The following is an 11,385-nucleotide window of genomic DNA, read 5'->3' on the forward strand; positions in this document are numbered from 1 at the left end:
AGCATGCAAAGCTACTGTCAGGAACAAAGGCCATGCTAGGTCTGCACAATTTGTCTCTTGTCAAGCCAAGTGCATCCTGCTGGCCATATATTGTGGCAGGGTGAAAAGAGGAAGTTTGTCAAGCTCCCATTGGCTGTTTTCAGGTTGCTGGGCCATAAGTCTTGAGTTAAAGCTTTCTCCCTGAGCTACTTGCTTCCCAAATGCAAGGAGCTTTCGATTTATAGGAGTCAACATTCAGAACATGTGAATGAATATTTGATGCCTGAAGGATGCAGTCCAGGGAAGATCGTGTCCTTTTCCTGCACATTTAATCTGGCTCTTAGAAGCCTGAGAAGAATGTCAAAACCATCTTCCATAATTCATTGAGAAGACTCAACTACAGTGCAATCCTATGCATGTCTACTCATAGGTAAGTCAGTGAGACTTACTCCCAGGTAAGTGTGCATAGGATGATAGCTCTGGAAAACAATGAGTTCATCACATGGCAAAACTGTTCTTGAAATATATCATTTTTAGATTACAGATGGTAGACTGTATGTTTGAAAACCATGCTGCCTAGAAACAAAATATCCTTGCATATAGGAGGCAAACTTGTCAGAGAGAAGGAAAAGCTTGACCCCTTCTCTTTGACTCTCTAGAGAATTATTTGTATTGGAGGACATGCTGATATGTGATTCTATGCCATCTCTTGCAGGCCGAAGTGTTATATAGTAGACCAGTAGCAGTTAAGAGGTCATATATTTTGGAAATATGCCTTGATATTTAACCAAAACTTGTTCTCATTCTATTCCCCAGTGTCTGGACTGAACACTTGTTTCACATCCTCCTTATTATAATGTTTCTTTTCCCAAATGACATCAACAAAAGCAAACCTGTATAACTGCTTCAACCAACAGACATTTAGGTGTTGGTCACAAACCCAGCAGGCAAAAGACCATCTGTTTATGCACATAACACACTGAATTGTGAGAGGTGGCGGTTGCTTCTGGTTTGGAAGTGTCACTTCCTGGGTGAGTCCATATAGGCTTGATCTTCTTGGGTGGTCCATTTGGCCTTTGTGGTATGACATGGATCCTCAGGTCAGTTTTTTTTCTTAAATTATTCAAAATTTTTCCCCAGATCTTTGATGATGACAGCATTGAAATAATTAGCTCAGTCTCAAACTGTGGGTCAGGACCCACGAGGTGAGTCACGAGCCAATTTCAGGTGGGTTCCCATTCATTTCATTTCATTTATTTTTAATATATTAGACTTGATGCTACTATTGTATGTGACTACATTTTACAGATCTGTACTTTTAACAGGCTACTATGCATATGCTTTTAACAATGATAGTAAATGGAACTTACTCCTGGGTAAGTGTGGGTAGGATTGCAGCCTAGGATTGCAAAAAAATTTCCTGCTTGATGATATCACCTCTGGTCATGACATCACTTGCAGTGGGTCCAGAGAGATTCTCATTCTAAAAAGTGGGTCCTGGTGCTAAATGTTTGAGAACCACTGAGTTAGCTTATTGCAAAATGTGAAACTGATTAAGACATTTTTGCCCAATGTGAATAGGGATAAAATGTGTACACCTTTGGGCTGGGCAGAAATGGTTAACAAACGAAACTGGAGCCCAGACTATAGTCTGAAGTCATGATGCAGCATTCTTGCCAAGGCTAAGCAGGTCAGTGCCTGTATGGGAGATGCTCTGGGAGTCCTATGAACGCTTCCTGGAGTTCCATCATGAAAGAAAGAGGAAATATAAATGAAACAAATTAATTCACATTAAAATCTAAACATCAGTGAAGCCAAATTATGTTCTTCCTCTCATCTAGCCAGAAGTCTTACAAAACAAGTGCCCCTTACAGAGGCAGTGGTGTATCTTGAGAAAACTGCACCCATGGCAAGTGCTGAAATTGTGTCCCTGTCCAAACACAGAAGGGGAGATCATGGAGTGGGAAGCCAGCCCTGACCCACCAAATAAATTTGTGTGCTCAGTAAAACCACGGTTTTTTGTTTGTTTGCTTTATTTTAAGATTCTTAGGTGAGGTCAGTTTCTGACCACAGTTATCTAAATCATAAAGGATCTATATGTCAGCACCCTGGAAAATACTGCAAAAAGGATTCCTTTTCCTACTTACGTTGCACATTTGCAACACCTCTATTTCAGGAATACGGAAACATCTTGAATTTTTTTCTGCTGGCATTTTACCTCTTTTTGGATGTCCCCTGAAACAGGTGCAAAAATGCTCCATTTGCTGTGGTGCAGAAACATGGGTAAGTCTTCATCCGGTGCTCCCCTTTCAAGATGCCCCCATTTGCCACATCCTACACACACCACTGTATAGAGGCATATAAGAAGCCAGAAGGAAGAAGCAGAAATTACCTCCTTCACAAGGTTCATTCCTGCTCTTTCTTTCTGCTTTCTTAGCTCTGTAAGGTGTGTTTGAACATCTTGAAGGAGGTCATACCAAGTTGCTGGGGGAACCACTGACCAGGTCAGGGTCTTTACTGTTGGCAACTTCATTTCCCAGTTGGAAGGCAGTTGGAGCAGGGCTTTCAGAGATGACCTTAAAGGTTGTGAGGGTTGTGGGGAGAGCTGCTCTTAAATCCATGTTGATCCAAGGCCTTGAAGGCCTTTAAATGGAAGAAAAAACATCTTAAATTTGGCCTGGAAACTCAGTGGCAGCTGACTAAAAGACGACTGCAAGGAAAGAATGAGGCAAAGAATATTTTCTTGAAAGACTATTAGCTGCCAACTGTAAATGGGGAGGGAACATAATACGTATATTATTTGACAGCCCCAATTCTCCTCTCCCTGCCTATATCTGCCAATATTCCATGAACCCCTTCTTTTTTCTAATGTTGTCCAAGTTCATATTAAGGTTTGGTCTGGCTATCTGACCAGTCAAAAAACAGATGGTCAATTGTTCAGTATCCCACAGTTAGAAAAGGGGAACTTCCCATGCATGCAACACTGTCTGAATGGTTTCCATTTCTGCTTTTGCTGATGAGAGTTTAAAGTTGCAGGGTAAACTGGATACTTCTTTTTCAAAGAGGCCCATCATGCTCGCCTTCCCTCTCCACCTCCCACAGGCTTGTCTGCTTGGCCTCTGACATCATCACACGGGCCATTAATGGTCAAATAAAAAATAAAATAGCAGCAAAAGCAGGCTGCTCAGCAGCATAGACATGCTGTATGCAGTGGCATAGCTAAGGGGGTGCAGGGGGTAGCAGTCGCACAGGGCAACAAGCTTTAGGGGGGCAACAAGCTGAACTTGACACCAGTGGCCAAAATTGTGAAAAAATTTGGTATGTACGAATAATACCATCATGTTATATATCATTGGAAAGGTATTTTAATAATGCAGAATGCAATTAAACAAACCCCGTTGGACTATCTGTATTCTATCAAAAGTTATGGCCAATTAACCAGAAAACAAAAACACAACTGCCTTATGGAACAAAAAGTAGATTTTCTTAACTCAAAACTGACCTGTGAGACTGATTGTTCTGAGAGCCAATGAGATGTTGTTATGATACAGCATGAAACTAATAAGGTGTTAATATGACTCAGCTCTCATTTCCATGTATCATAATATAGCTACTCCTGCTAACTGGTAAAGAGGCACTTTTTCAAGTGGTGCTCCTCTTATATTTAGCAGGGGGGGAATAACCATCCCTTTTCACCCCAGCACAGTGTCTCTGACCAATAAGGGGCACACTTTTTATTTATTTACTTAATTAAATTTGATTTTGTCATGGGGGCTACAAAGTATTCTTTTATCCCAGGTAGCAAATAGATGCCTGAGCTATGCCACTGCCTGGGGGGAGGTGGCAGATCAAGTGGGTGGTGAACTGCTGGGGGGAGGGGGCAGGTTTCCCTCCAATTTGCACTTTTTAAAAAGCCCAGGTGTGACATCACTTCCCATTGTGACATCATAAGAACATAAGAACAGCCCCACTGGATCAGGCCATAGGCCCTTCTAGTCCAGCTTCCTGTATCTCACAGCGGCCCACCAAATGCCCCAGGGACCACACCAGATAACAAGAGACCTCATCCTGGTGCCCTCCCTTGCATCTGGCCTTCTGACATAGCCCATTTCTAAAATCAGGAGGTTGCGCATACACATCATGGCTTGTAACCCGTAATGGATTTTTCCTCCAGAAACATGTCCAATCCCCTTTTAAAGGCATCCAGGCCAGATGCCGTCACCACATCCTGTGGCAAGGAGTTCCACAGACCAACCACACGCTGAGTAAAGAAATATTTTCTCTTGTCTGTTCTAACTCTCCCAACACTCAATTTTAGTGGATGTCCCCTGGTTCTGGTGTTATGTGAGAGTGTAAAGAGCATTTCCCTATCCACTCTGTCCATCCCCTGCATAATTTTGTATGTCTCAATCATGTCCCCCCTCAGGCGTATCTTTTCTAGGCTGAAGAGGCCCAAACGCCATAGCCTTTTCTCATAAGGAAGGTGCCCCAGCCCAGTAATAATCTTAGTCACTCTCTTTTGCACCTTTTCCATTTCCACTATGTCTTTTTTGAGATGCAGCAACCAGAACTGGACACAATACTCCAGGTGTGGCCTTACCATCGATTTGTACAACGGCATTATAATATTAGCCGTTTTGTTCTCAATACCTTTCCTAATGACTCAATACCTTTCCTAATGACATCACTTCAGGGGCATCATTTTGAGCTCTGCACCAGGCTACATGTTCATTAGCTACGCCACTGGCTGTACATATTGTTCAGATCTACAGAATTAACTCAAGTGCCACCAAAGAGATCAAGGCGTACATCTCAATAAGATGGCATTCTTAAGCATGGGGCTTGGGCACATGATTGGTCTGCTTCGAGTGGCTGCTCTTCTCCCAGATCATGGCAATTTCACATATAACATCCAATACATGAAGGTCAAAATTATGAGGGCAATTACTGAATTTAATCTGGCAAATTAATCCCAAGATGTTTAGTCTACATGATGCACTGGATTTTACGTTAGTAGTCTGTTTTGCCAAATTCCCATTCCAAGCTTTGCCTAAGAATTTATGCCCACTTTAAGCTAATTAGTTCCCCAACAATGGCCTGCAGCACTGCTGGACCCCACCACCAGGGTAGCTCACCTGTTCAACCTGCAGAGGTCCTTCTTTCTCCCTCTCCTGCCAGCAGCTTCTTCAGACACCACAGCACCACCTTGGTTCTCAGCCGCTCTTGGGTGTGGCAGCCACACACCAGTCTTTTTTCCAGCAGTCTCCAGTCAGTCCTCTCTCCTTCCTCCAACCTTGCTTCCTTGTCCTCAAGGGATCATGTGCATTTCCATTACAGCCATTTTCAAACATTATCTTCCTGCACAGAAGCATGGGGATATTGGCGGTGGGCAGCACCTGTGGTGCCATGGATGTGGTAAATGCATGCACATTCTCCCTTCCTTCTACATGATGGGCTGGATTCAGTAATGTAGCTGGGGGAAGGGTGTGGTAAGTACTGCAGGTATCACAACATGCTGTGCAAGCGGTCCACTCCCCATCGGAGCCATTCTGGATCGTGATAGCAATGTGCAGACAGTTGCCAAACCAAATGGCATCTCCTGCGCATTGCTGTTACTGCCCGGAATGGCTCTGATGGTGAATGGGAGGGGCCCTCACACAGTGTATTGAGGCACCTGCAGTACTTACCATTCCCCCCTCTAGCTATGCTACCAGTTGGATTGGGGGCAGAAGTATTATCCAGCCCAGCCCTTAGAAGCCTCGTTTCACAGAACAAGAGAGAATAATTTGATTTTATAATAATAAAAATTATTTACCCAAATAATTTAAACCTATTATTGAAAATGGAGGGTGCTAGGTTCTGGATCGTGAAGAGCTTTTCCTCAAACTGAATGCAGAACAGAAAACAATAGTTTCTGTGGTGGGTCATGGTGTTTAAGCAGCTAATTCACATCTACAGGCTTCAGTCACCAAAAGGAGGGTGAGATCTGGAGTAGACACTTGTAAGATGCAACTGGTCTGTGATGGGAGGGTTCTGAACTATAGCAAGACCCCCTCAGGTACAAAACAAAATGAAAACCATCTGCTCATTTAGCAACTATACAGATCCATACTGTGCATATTAAATCAACATGGACTGAATTTATACACGCTTAAAAAAAATCATGTGTATAACTTTTTGGTCAACTTTCAGCAGACTCCAAGAGCTTTGTATTAGCTGGGTAATTGAGAATTTTGACTTGGAATTAGCAGTGCTTCCTTTTATGAAATGGAACTGCTTCACTGGGAAAAACATGCCACTGACAAGAGGTGTTCCATTAACCATTTGGTTAATAGGTGTCTGTAGTATATCTACAACCAAGATAAAAAGCTGGAGCAATTCCAGGAGGTGTGGTTCTGTCAGCCTGTCATCAGGAAGCAAAGATAGCCAAAATGTGAACAAACTTCCTAGTTGCCCAGATCTACTTGTTTTGCTGCCCAATCCTATGCATGTCTACTCAGACATAAGTCCCATTAGAGTCAATGGGGCTTACTCCCAGGAAAGTGTGGATAGGATTGGGCTGCAAGTTGTCCACGATGTCCCAAGTGGCTCCGGTTTAGTAGGCCTGGAGTCTTGTCACACATGAATAAAGTGGAGGAAGTCAGCTATTTCCTTTATCGCAAAGGTTACTTCCTTCTCTCACTCTCTCTAATTTCATCTCACTTCTTCCTGTGGTGAAATACAGCAATGTAGAAACAATTTCTTCACACATATGAAAAGATTCAGTTGCAAGCACCCTAGGCACTTTTGATGTCTAGATAAAGAAGGTCTCACATTTGGAAAAGATTGTTCTTCTGCCTGGCATTGTGAATAAAAAGCTGCAGAGCTTATTTTCTATGGGAAATAGCATGCGTGGGATGCCTGGTCAAGACTTCAGTGGGGAGTTAGTTGTTAAAGTCCCCTGCCTGCCACAGCCCTGATCCCTGGGGACCCACTCTGGAAGTGACCTCACTTTGGTTTAAAAAAGCACATTCTTGCCCAGCCCTCCTTCCCTACTCTTACTAAGCTTGTGAACCAGCAGCAATTGTATATTCTCACCCTCTCATCTTCTGTTGTTTTTCCTGTGTCTACTTAGATCAGCAATTTTCAACTGATATCCTGTGGCTGCTACAAATGGTCCATAGGTGTACCGCAGTGTAGGAGGAGGGACAGCGAATTCATCACTACAGGCAATTGCCCTAGAAACAGAGCTGCAGAACCCGGAAGAGTTTCCTGGAAATAAGAAGTGAGGCAATGACCATAAAGAAGACCACAGAGGTCAGTGTGCTATGAGAAGAAAGATATTGAAATAGCTGATCTAGATTGTGAGCCCCTTTAGGTGACTGTCAGCACCACGGACGTTGATGAACATGGTATGTCTTGGTATATGGATGGTGATATATTTGAAGGAAAGCATTTGTCCCTGAGAAGGGGTACAGTTGTGCACCACTTAATGAAGGGATTTGGGACCACGATCCCTGTCATCAAGCAGCGCTTGATGCAGTCTGGACCCTCCACAAGGAAGGGGATGCTCCGCTCCCCTCCCTTCTGGAGGGTCGTCTGAGCTTCCCAGAGGCAGTGTGCGCTTCCTCTGTGAAACCAGAAGCATGGACGTGAGCTGCCTCTGGGAGGCTCAGACAGGCCTCTGGGGCAGAGCAGAGCTCCCCTCACTTTTGATGGGTTGGGGTGTGCGCCGCCCAATGACCACACGTGGTTGTTGGTTATGCGATCCTGATGTAAGCTGGAACGTCGCTAAGTGGTGCACGCCTGTACTTCTGAGTAAACCTGGATAGAACTACAGTAGAGATGGTCCATTGGCCTGAACCAGTAGGGCTCTTCTAATAGATTCATTTCAGATACTGAAACATACATGTGTACGTAAGGGATGGGGATTGCTGGTCTATATGCCAACATTCTTTTCTGCACGCAATAGTATCTGAAAAGGGCTATAGAAGGAGCACAATGAGCATGAAGTGCAGTGCAGGTCTCTCAAGTTCAGCATATATCAGGTGCAGAATTGACCCCTGGATTTCTGCTGCTAGTCAAGTCACAGCTTTTAATTCTGGCCTCTCCCCAGCTGTATTTTGAGATCATTCTGGAGATAGCAGAAGTTTAAAAAGGAGTTATAGTCTGAGTGGGGAGTGGGGGGGGGAGGAAGAGATTTGCATTTGCTTGGTTGATTTTAGTAGTTGCACCTCATGTTATTATTAACACTGGGTTACAACTGCCATTCAAATGATAGGGAAATTGCTACTTAGTTATGTTTTCCTTCACTAACACTAGAGAAGGCTTAGCAAGTGGTTCAGCTCGGCTTTTTTTAAAAAAGCTAAAAAAAATTAATGATCCCTGATGTTACCTGAATGACACCTGTGCCGTTAATATTTTACTATTTTTGCAACTATTTGCCATGTTCCGGTTCCTTCTGTTGCTGTGCACAAGGAAGAGGGTTTGGTAACAGCATCCTCCTGTGTCTCTGAACTCTTGGCACAGAAGAAGCTGGCTCTCTGCTCATCTTCTGTGTACCCTGCTGTGCTCTTTCCTAAGTACAAAGAAGAGTTATTATGACATTTGATTTCGTTGCTGCTGCTCAATTTCTGTTCCAACTTTTCTCAAAAGCCTGAGGTAAGAAACCACCATCTTATTTATACAGCACCATCAATGTACGTGGCTGATGCCATTAACCTCAAGAAGACAGGCCCCTGCCCCAAGGAGCTTACAGGCTAAAATTTGAGTGAACAATACAACACATGAATGTTAAAATGATTTTGTGATTAACTTGAGAGCATGCAGAGGCGCATGCTGCCAGAGCAATAGCAGGTAGGCCGGAGCATTCCCACATACATCAATGAATCGACAAAGGCCTGCTGAATCCTAACCCCCTTCCCAGGTCCAATTCTGTGGTGCAGGTTCACGCCACAATTTTGTTGGCACCGATTCGAGCAGACCCTTCCATGCCATGGAACAAATGTTCCCTTACTCAGAGGAGACCTCAACATCTGTCCTCCCTGCAGGATGCAGCAGTAGCCATTTCGGCACCACTGCTTCAGTGGCAGGGGTGGGGTGAGAATAGGATGGGGCTCTTAATCAGTTAACTAGGAGGCCAATAGCAATTGCAATGTGAAAACGGCAATGCATCCAGCATGGGAACAGGCCTTTTTCTTCCCACCCCTCCCTTCTCCTCAAATATACATCTGTTTACAAAAACAAATAAATAAACCATAAGCAGAGAGGAGCGGAGTTCTACCTCACCAGACCAGGAGCTGCTGCTTATGAAACATTATTGCATTCCAGCTTGTGCAATGTATTTTTTTAAAATATACGCTGGCTGTTTAGACTATGCCGAATGAATCTTAAACAAAGCCTGCCATTTCCAAATGCTGGTGCCCGGAACAAACCCTGCCTTCCATCTGACACTCACTGACCTTCTGGAGTATTTTTAGGAACAGCCCGAGATGGTGTACCTTTTGCATGAGTGACTCCTGCTTGGTGGTGAACTAATACTAATGAGAAGGGGGAATGTGAGAGACAGACTGAAACTGGCTTTTCTAATGTGGGAGGGAGAGAAAGATTCCCCGAGGAAGACAATGGCAAACACCCATTGTTGGGAAGACAAGGGAGTGTGTCTGCACGTTCTAGGGGCACACAACCAAACATTGCCGTTGTAATATTCAGCGTAGCTGTCCTTATTAATCTGCAAAAGAACCACCAAATGGTGCAAGTGTTTATGGAGAAGTAGTGCTGGTTGGTCTCACTTCTGTATGCCTCCATTAAGCCAATTCTGTCCGACATTGCATATATGCAACAGGGGCCAAATGTGTACACCTGCGGGCTGGGCAAAAATGGAGGAGCTTGGCTGGATCGGGTCCACAGCCCATCCTAGTGCAGCAATCTGTTTTTCACAGTGGCTGAACAGATGAGAACTGGGTTGTGTCAGGCTGAGCTCCTAATCTGAACTTCCCTACCTGAATCCTTCCCAGTAGTGTAGCTAGAGGGGGTGCAAAGCACTAAATTTTGCAGGGAACCTCACCTCAAGAGTGCAAGCAGTCCCTCCCCCTAGGAGCCAGGCATTCACCTCCATTTTGCTCCCCTTGCCTGGAATGGCTCTGAAGGGAAGGAGCCACTTGCACACTGTAGGGAGGGTCCCTGCAAAACTTAGTACTTTGCACCCCCTCTAGCTACACTACTAATCCTTCCTCTGCCTTAGGCAATCCACTCCCTCCCAGCCCCAGTTGCGATATGGGGGTAATAGTGCTCACTTACCTTGGAGGGTACTTATAAGGACAACAGCACTGAAGCAGCAACTGTTACCCTGCTCATGCCTAATCTCATCTGATCTTGGAAGCTAAGCAGGGTCAGGCCTGGTTAGTACTTGGATGGGAGACCGCCTGGGAATACTGGGTGCTGTAGGCTTATACCATAGTCTTTCCAGACTGAAGGTTGCCAACCACCAGCACTGAAATAAATGTGAAGTGCTGGGCACTCTCCAAAGTGCTGTATGAATGCTAAGCATTGCATTTAAATGCACCTGGGAAGCCCACCTGAAGGTGGCAGAATCTCACATCAAAGGATTAGCCTTCAACTCTTTTTTTTTTTTTTTAGTGCAAGCAAAACAACCAGATGGGACTCAAGTCCTTAAGTCCAACTGACTGAAAGGGGAGAGCACCAGGGATGGGCAACAAATGGTTGGAGGACTCTCTTTAGCAGCTCCAGGCAGGCAGCCTCCTAGAAAGGCAAACTGCAGTTGCTATAACAGATCCATGGGAAGGGGGGGGGACAATCAGCCAGTCTCTTCAAGTGAGTACAGCAGCAGCACAAGGCAAAAATGCCTGCTCTTCCAGTTGCAAAGTTGTGCTGAGCTCACCACAGCAGTGCACAGGCAAGCTGGGAGTTGTGCAAAACACCGTGTCAAAACAGCGAAAGCTTTGCTGGCTGGAAGTGGGGCAAAATTTGTTTGTCGGGTCACCTTTGAATCAGGTAGAGTGGACCCAGTGAAGGCAGAAGAGCAATTCAAAGGCACAATGCCTTTTAAGTCAGCTGCCAAGCTTTTTCTTTTAATGCCGTCAACATTTTTATTCTGCTGTTCCACCAAAGAGTTCAGGGCAGTATAAAGGCCCCCCCTATTTTTATCCTCACAACAACCCTGCAGGGTAGGGTTAGGCTGCAAGGTAGCAGCCTGCCCAGGGTTTCCCTGTGAGCTCTACAGCAAAGGCTGGAATTAAACCTGGATCTTCCTGGTCCTAATCCAATGCACCAGGCACAGCACCACAGTGGAATGATGGGTGCATCATAGTGGCACACTAATGAAAGAGCCACGGTTGGCTGCAGCTCCCTGATGAATGCTTGCTCTGTGGAAGACCGAGGTTTGCCTCTGACAATCCAAGCTGGAAA

At 44.8% G+C, this 11,385-nt stretch overlaps 1 pseudogene; it reads left to right on the forward strand.

Annotated features, from left to right (window-relative positions):
- Positions 1-10,290: 10,290 nt before the first annotated feature.
- On the forward strand, positions 10,291-10,407 carry LOC136650309 (5S ribosomal RNA; annotated as a pseudogene).
- The last annotated feature ends 978 nt before the right edge of the window (positions 10,408-11,385 follow it).

The sequence above is a fragment of the Tiliqua scincoides genome, chromosome 4, assembly GCF_035046505.1.
Source record: "Tiliqua scincoides isolate rTilSci1 chromosome 4, rTilSci1.hap2, whole genome shotgun sequence".
Lineage (NCBI taxonomy): Eukaryota > Metazoa > Chordata > Lepidosauria > Squamata > Scincidae > Tiliqua > Tiliqua scincoides.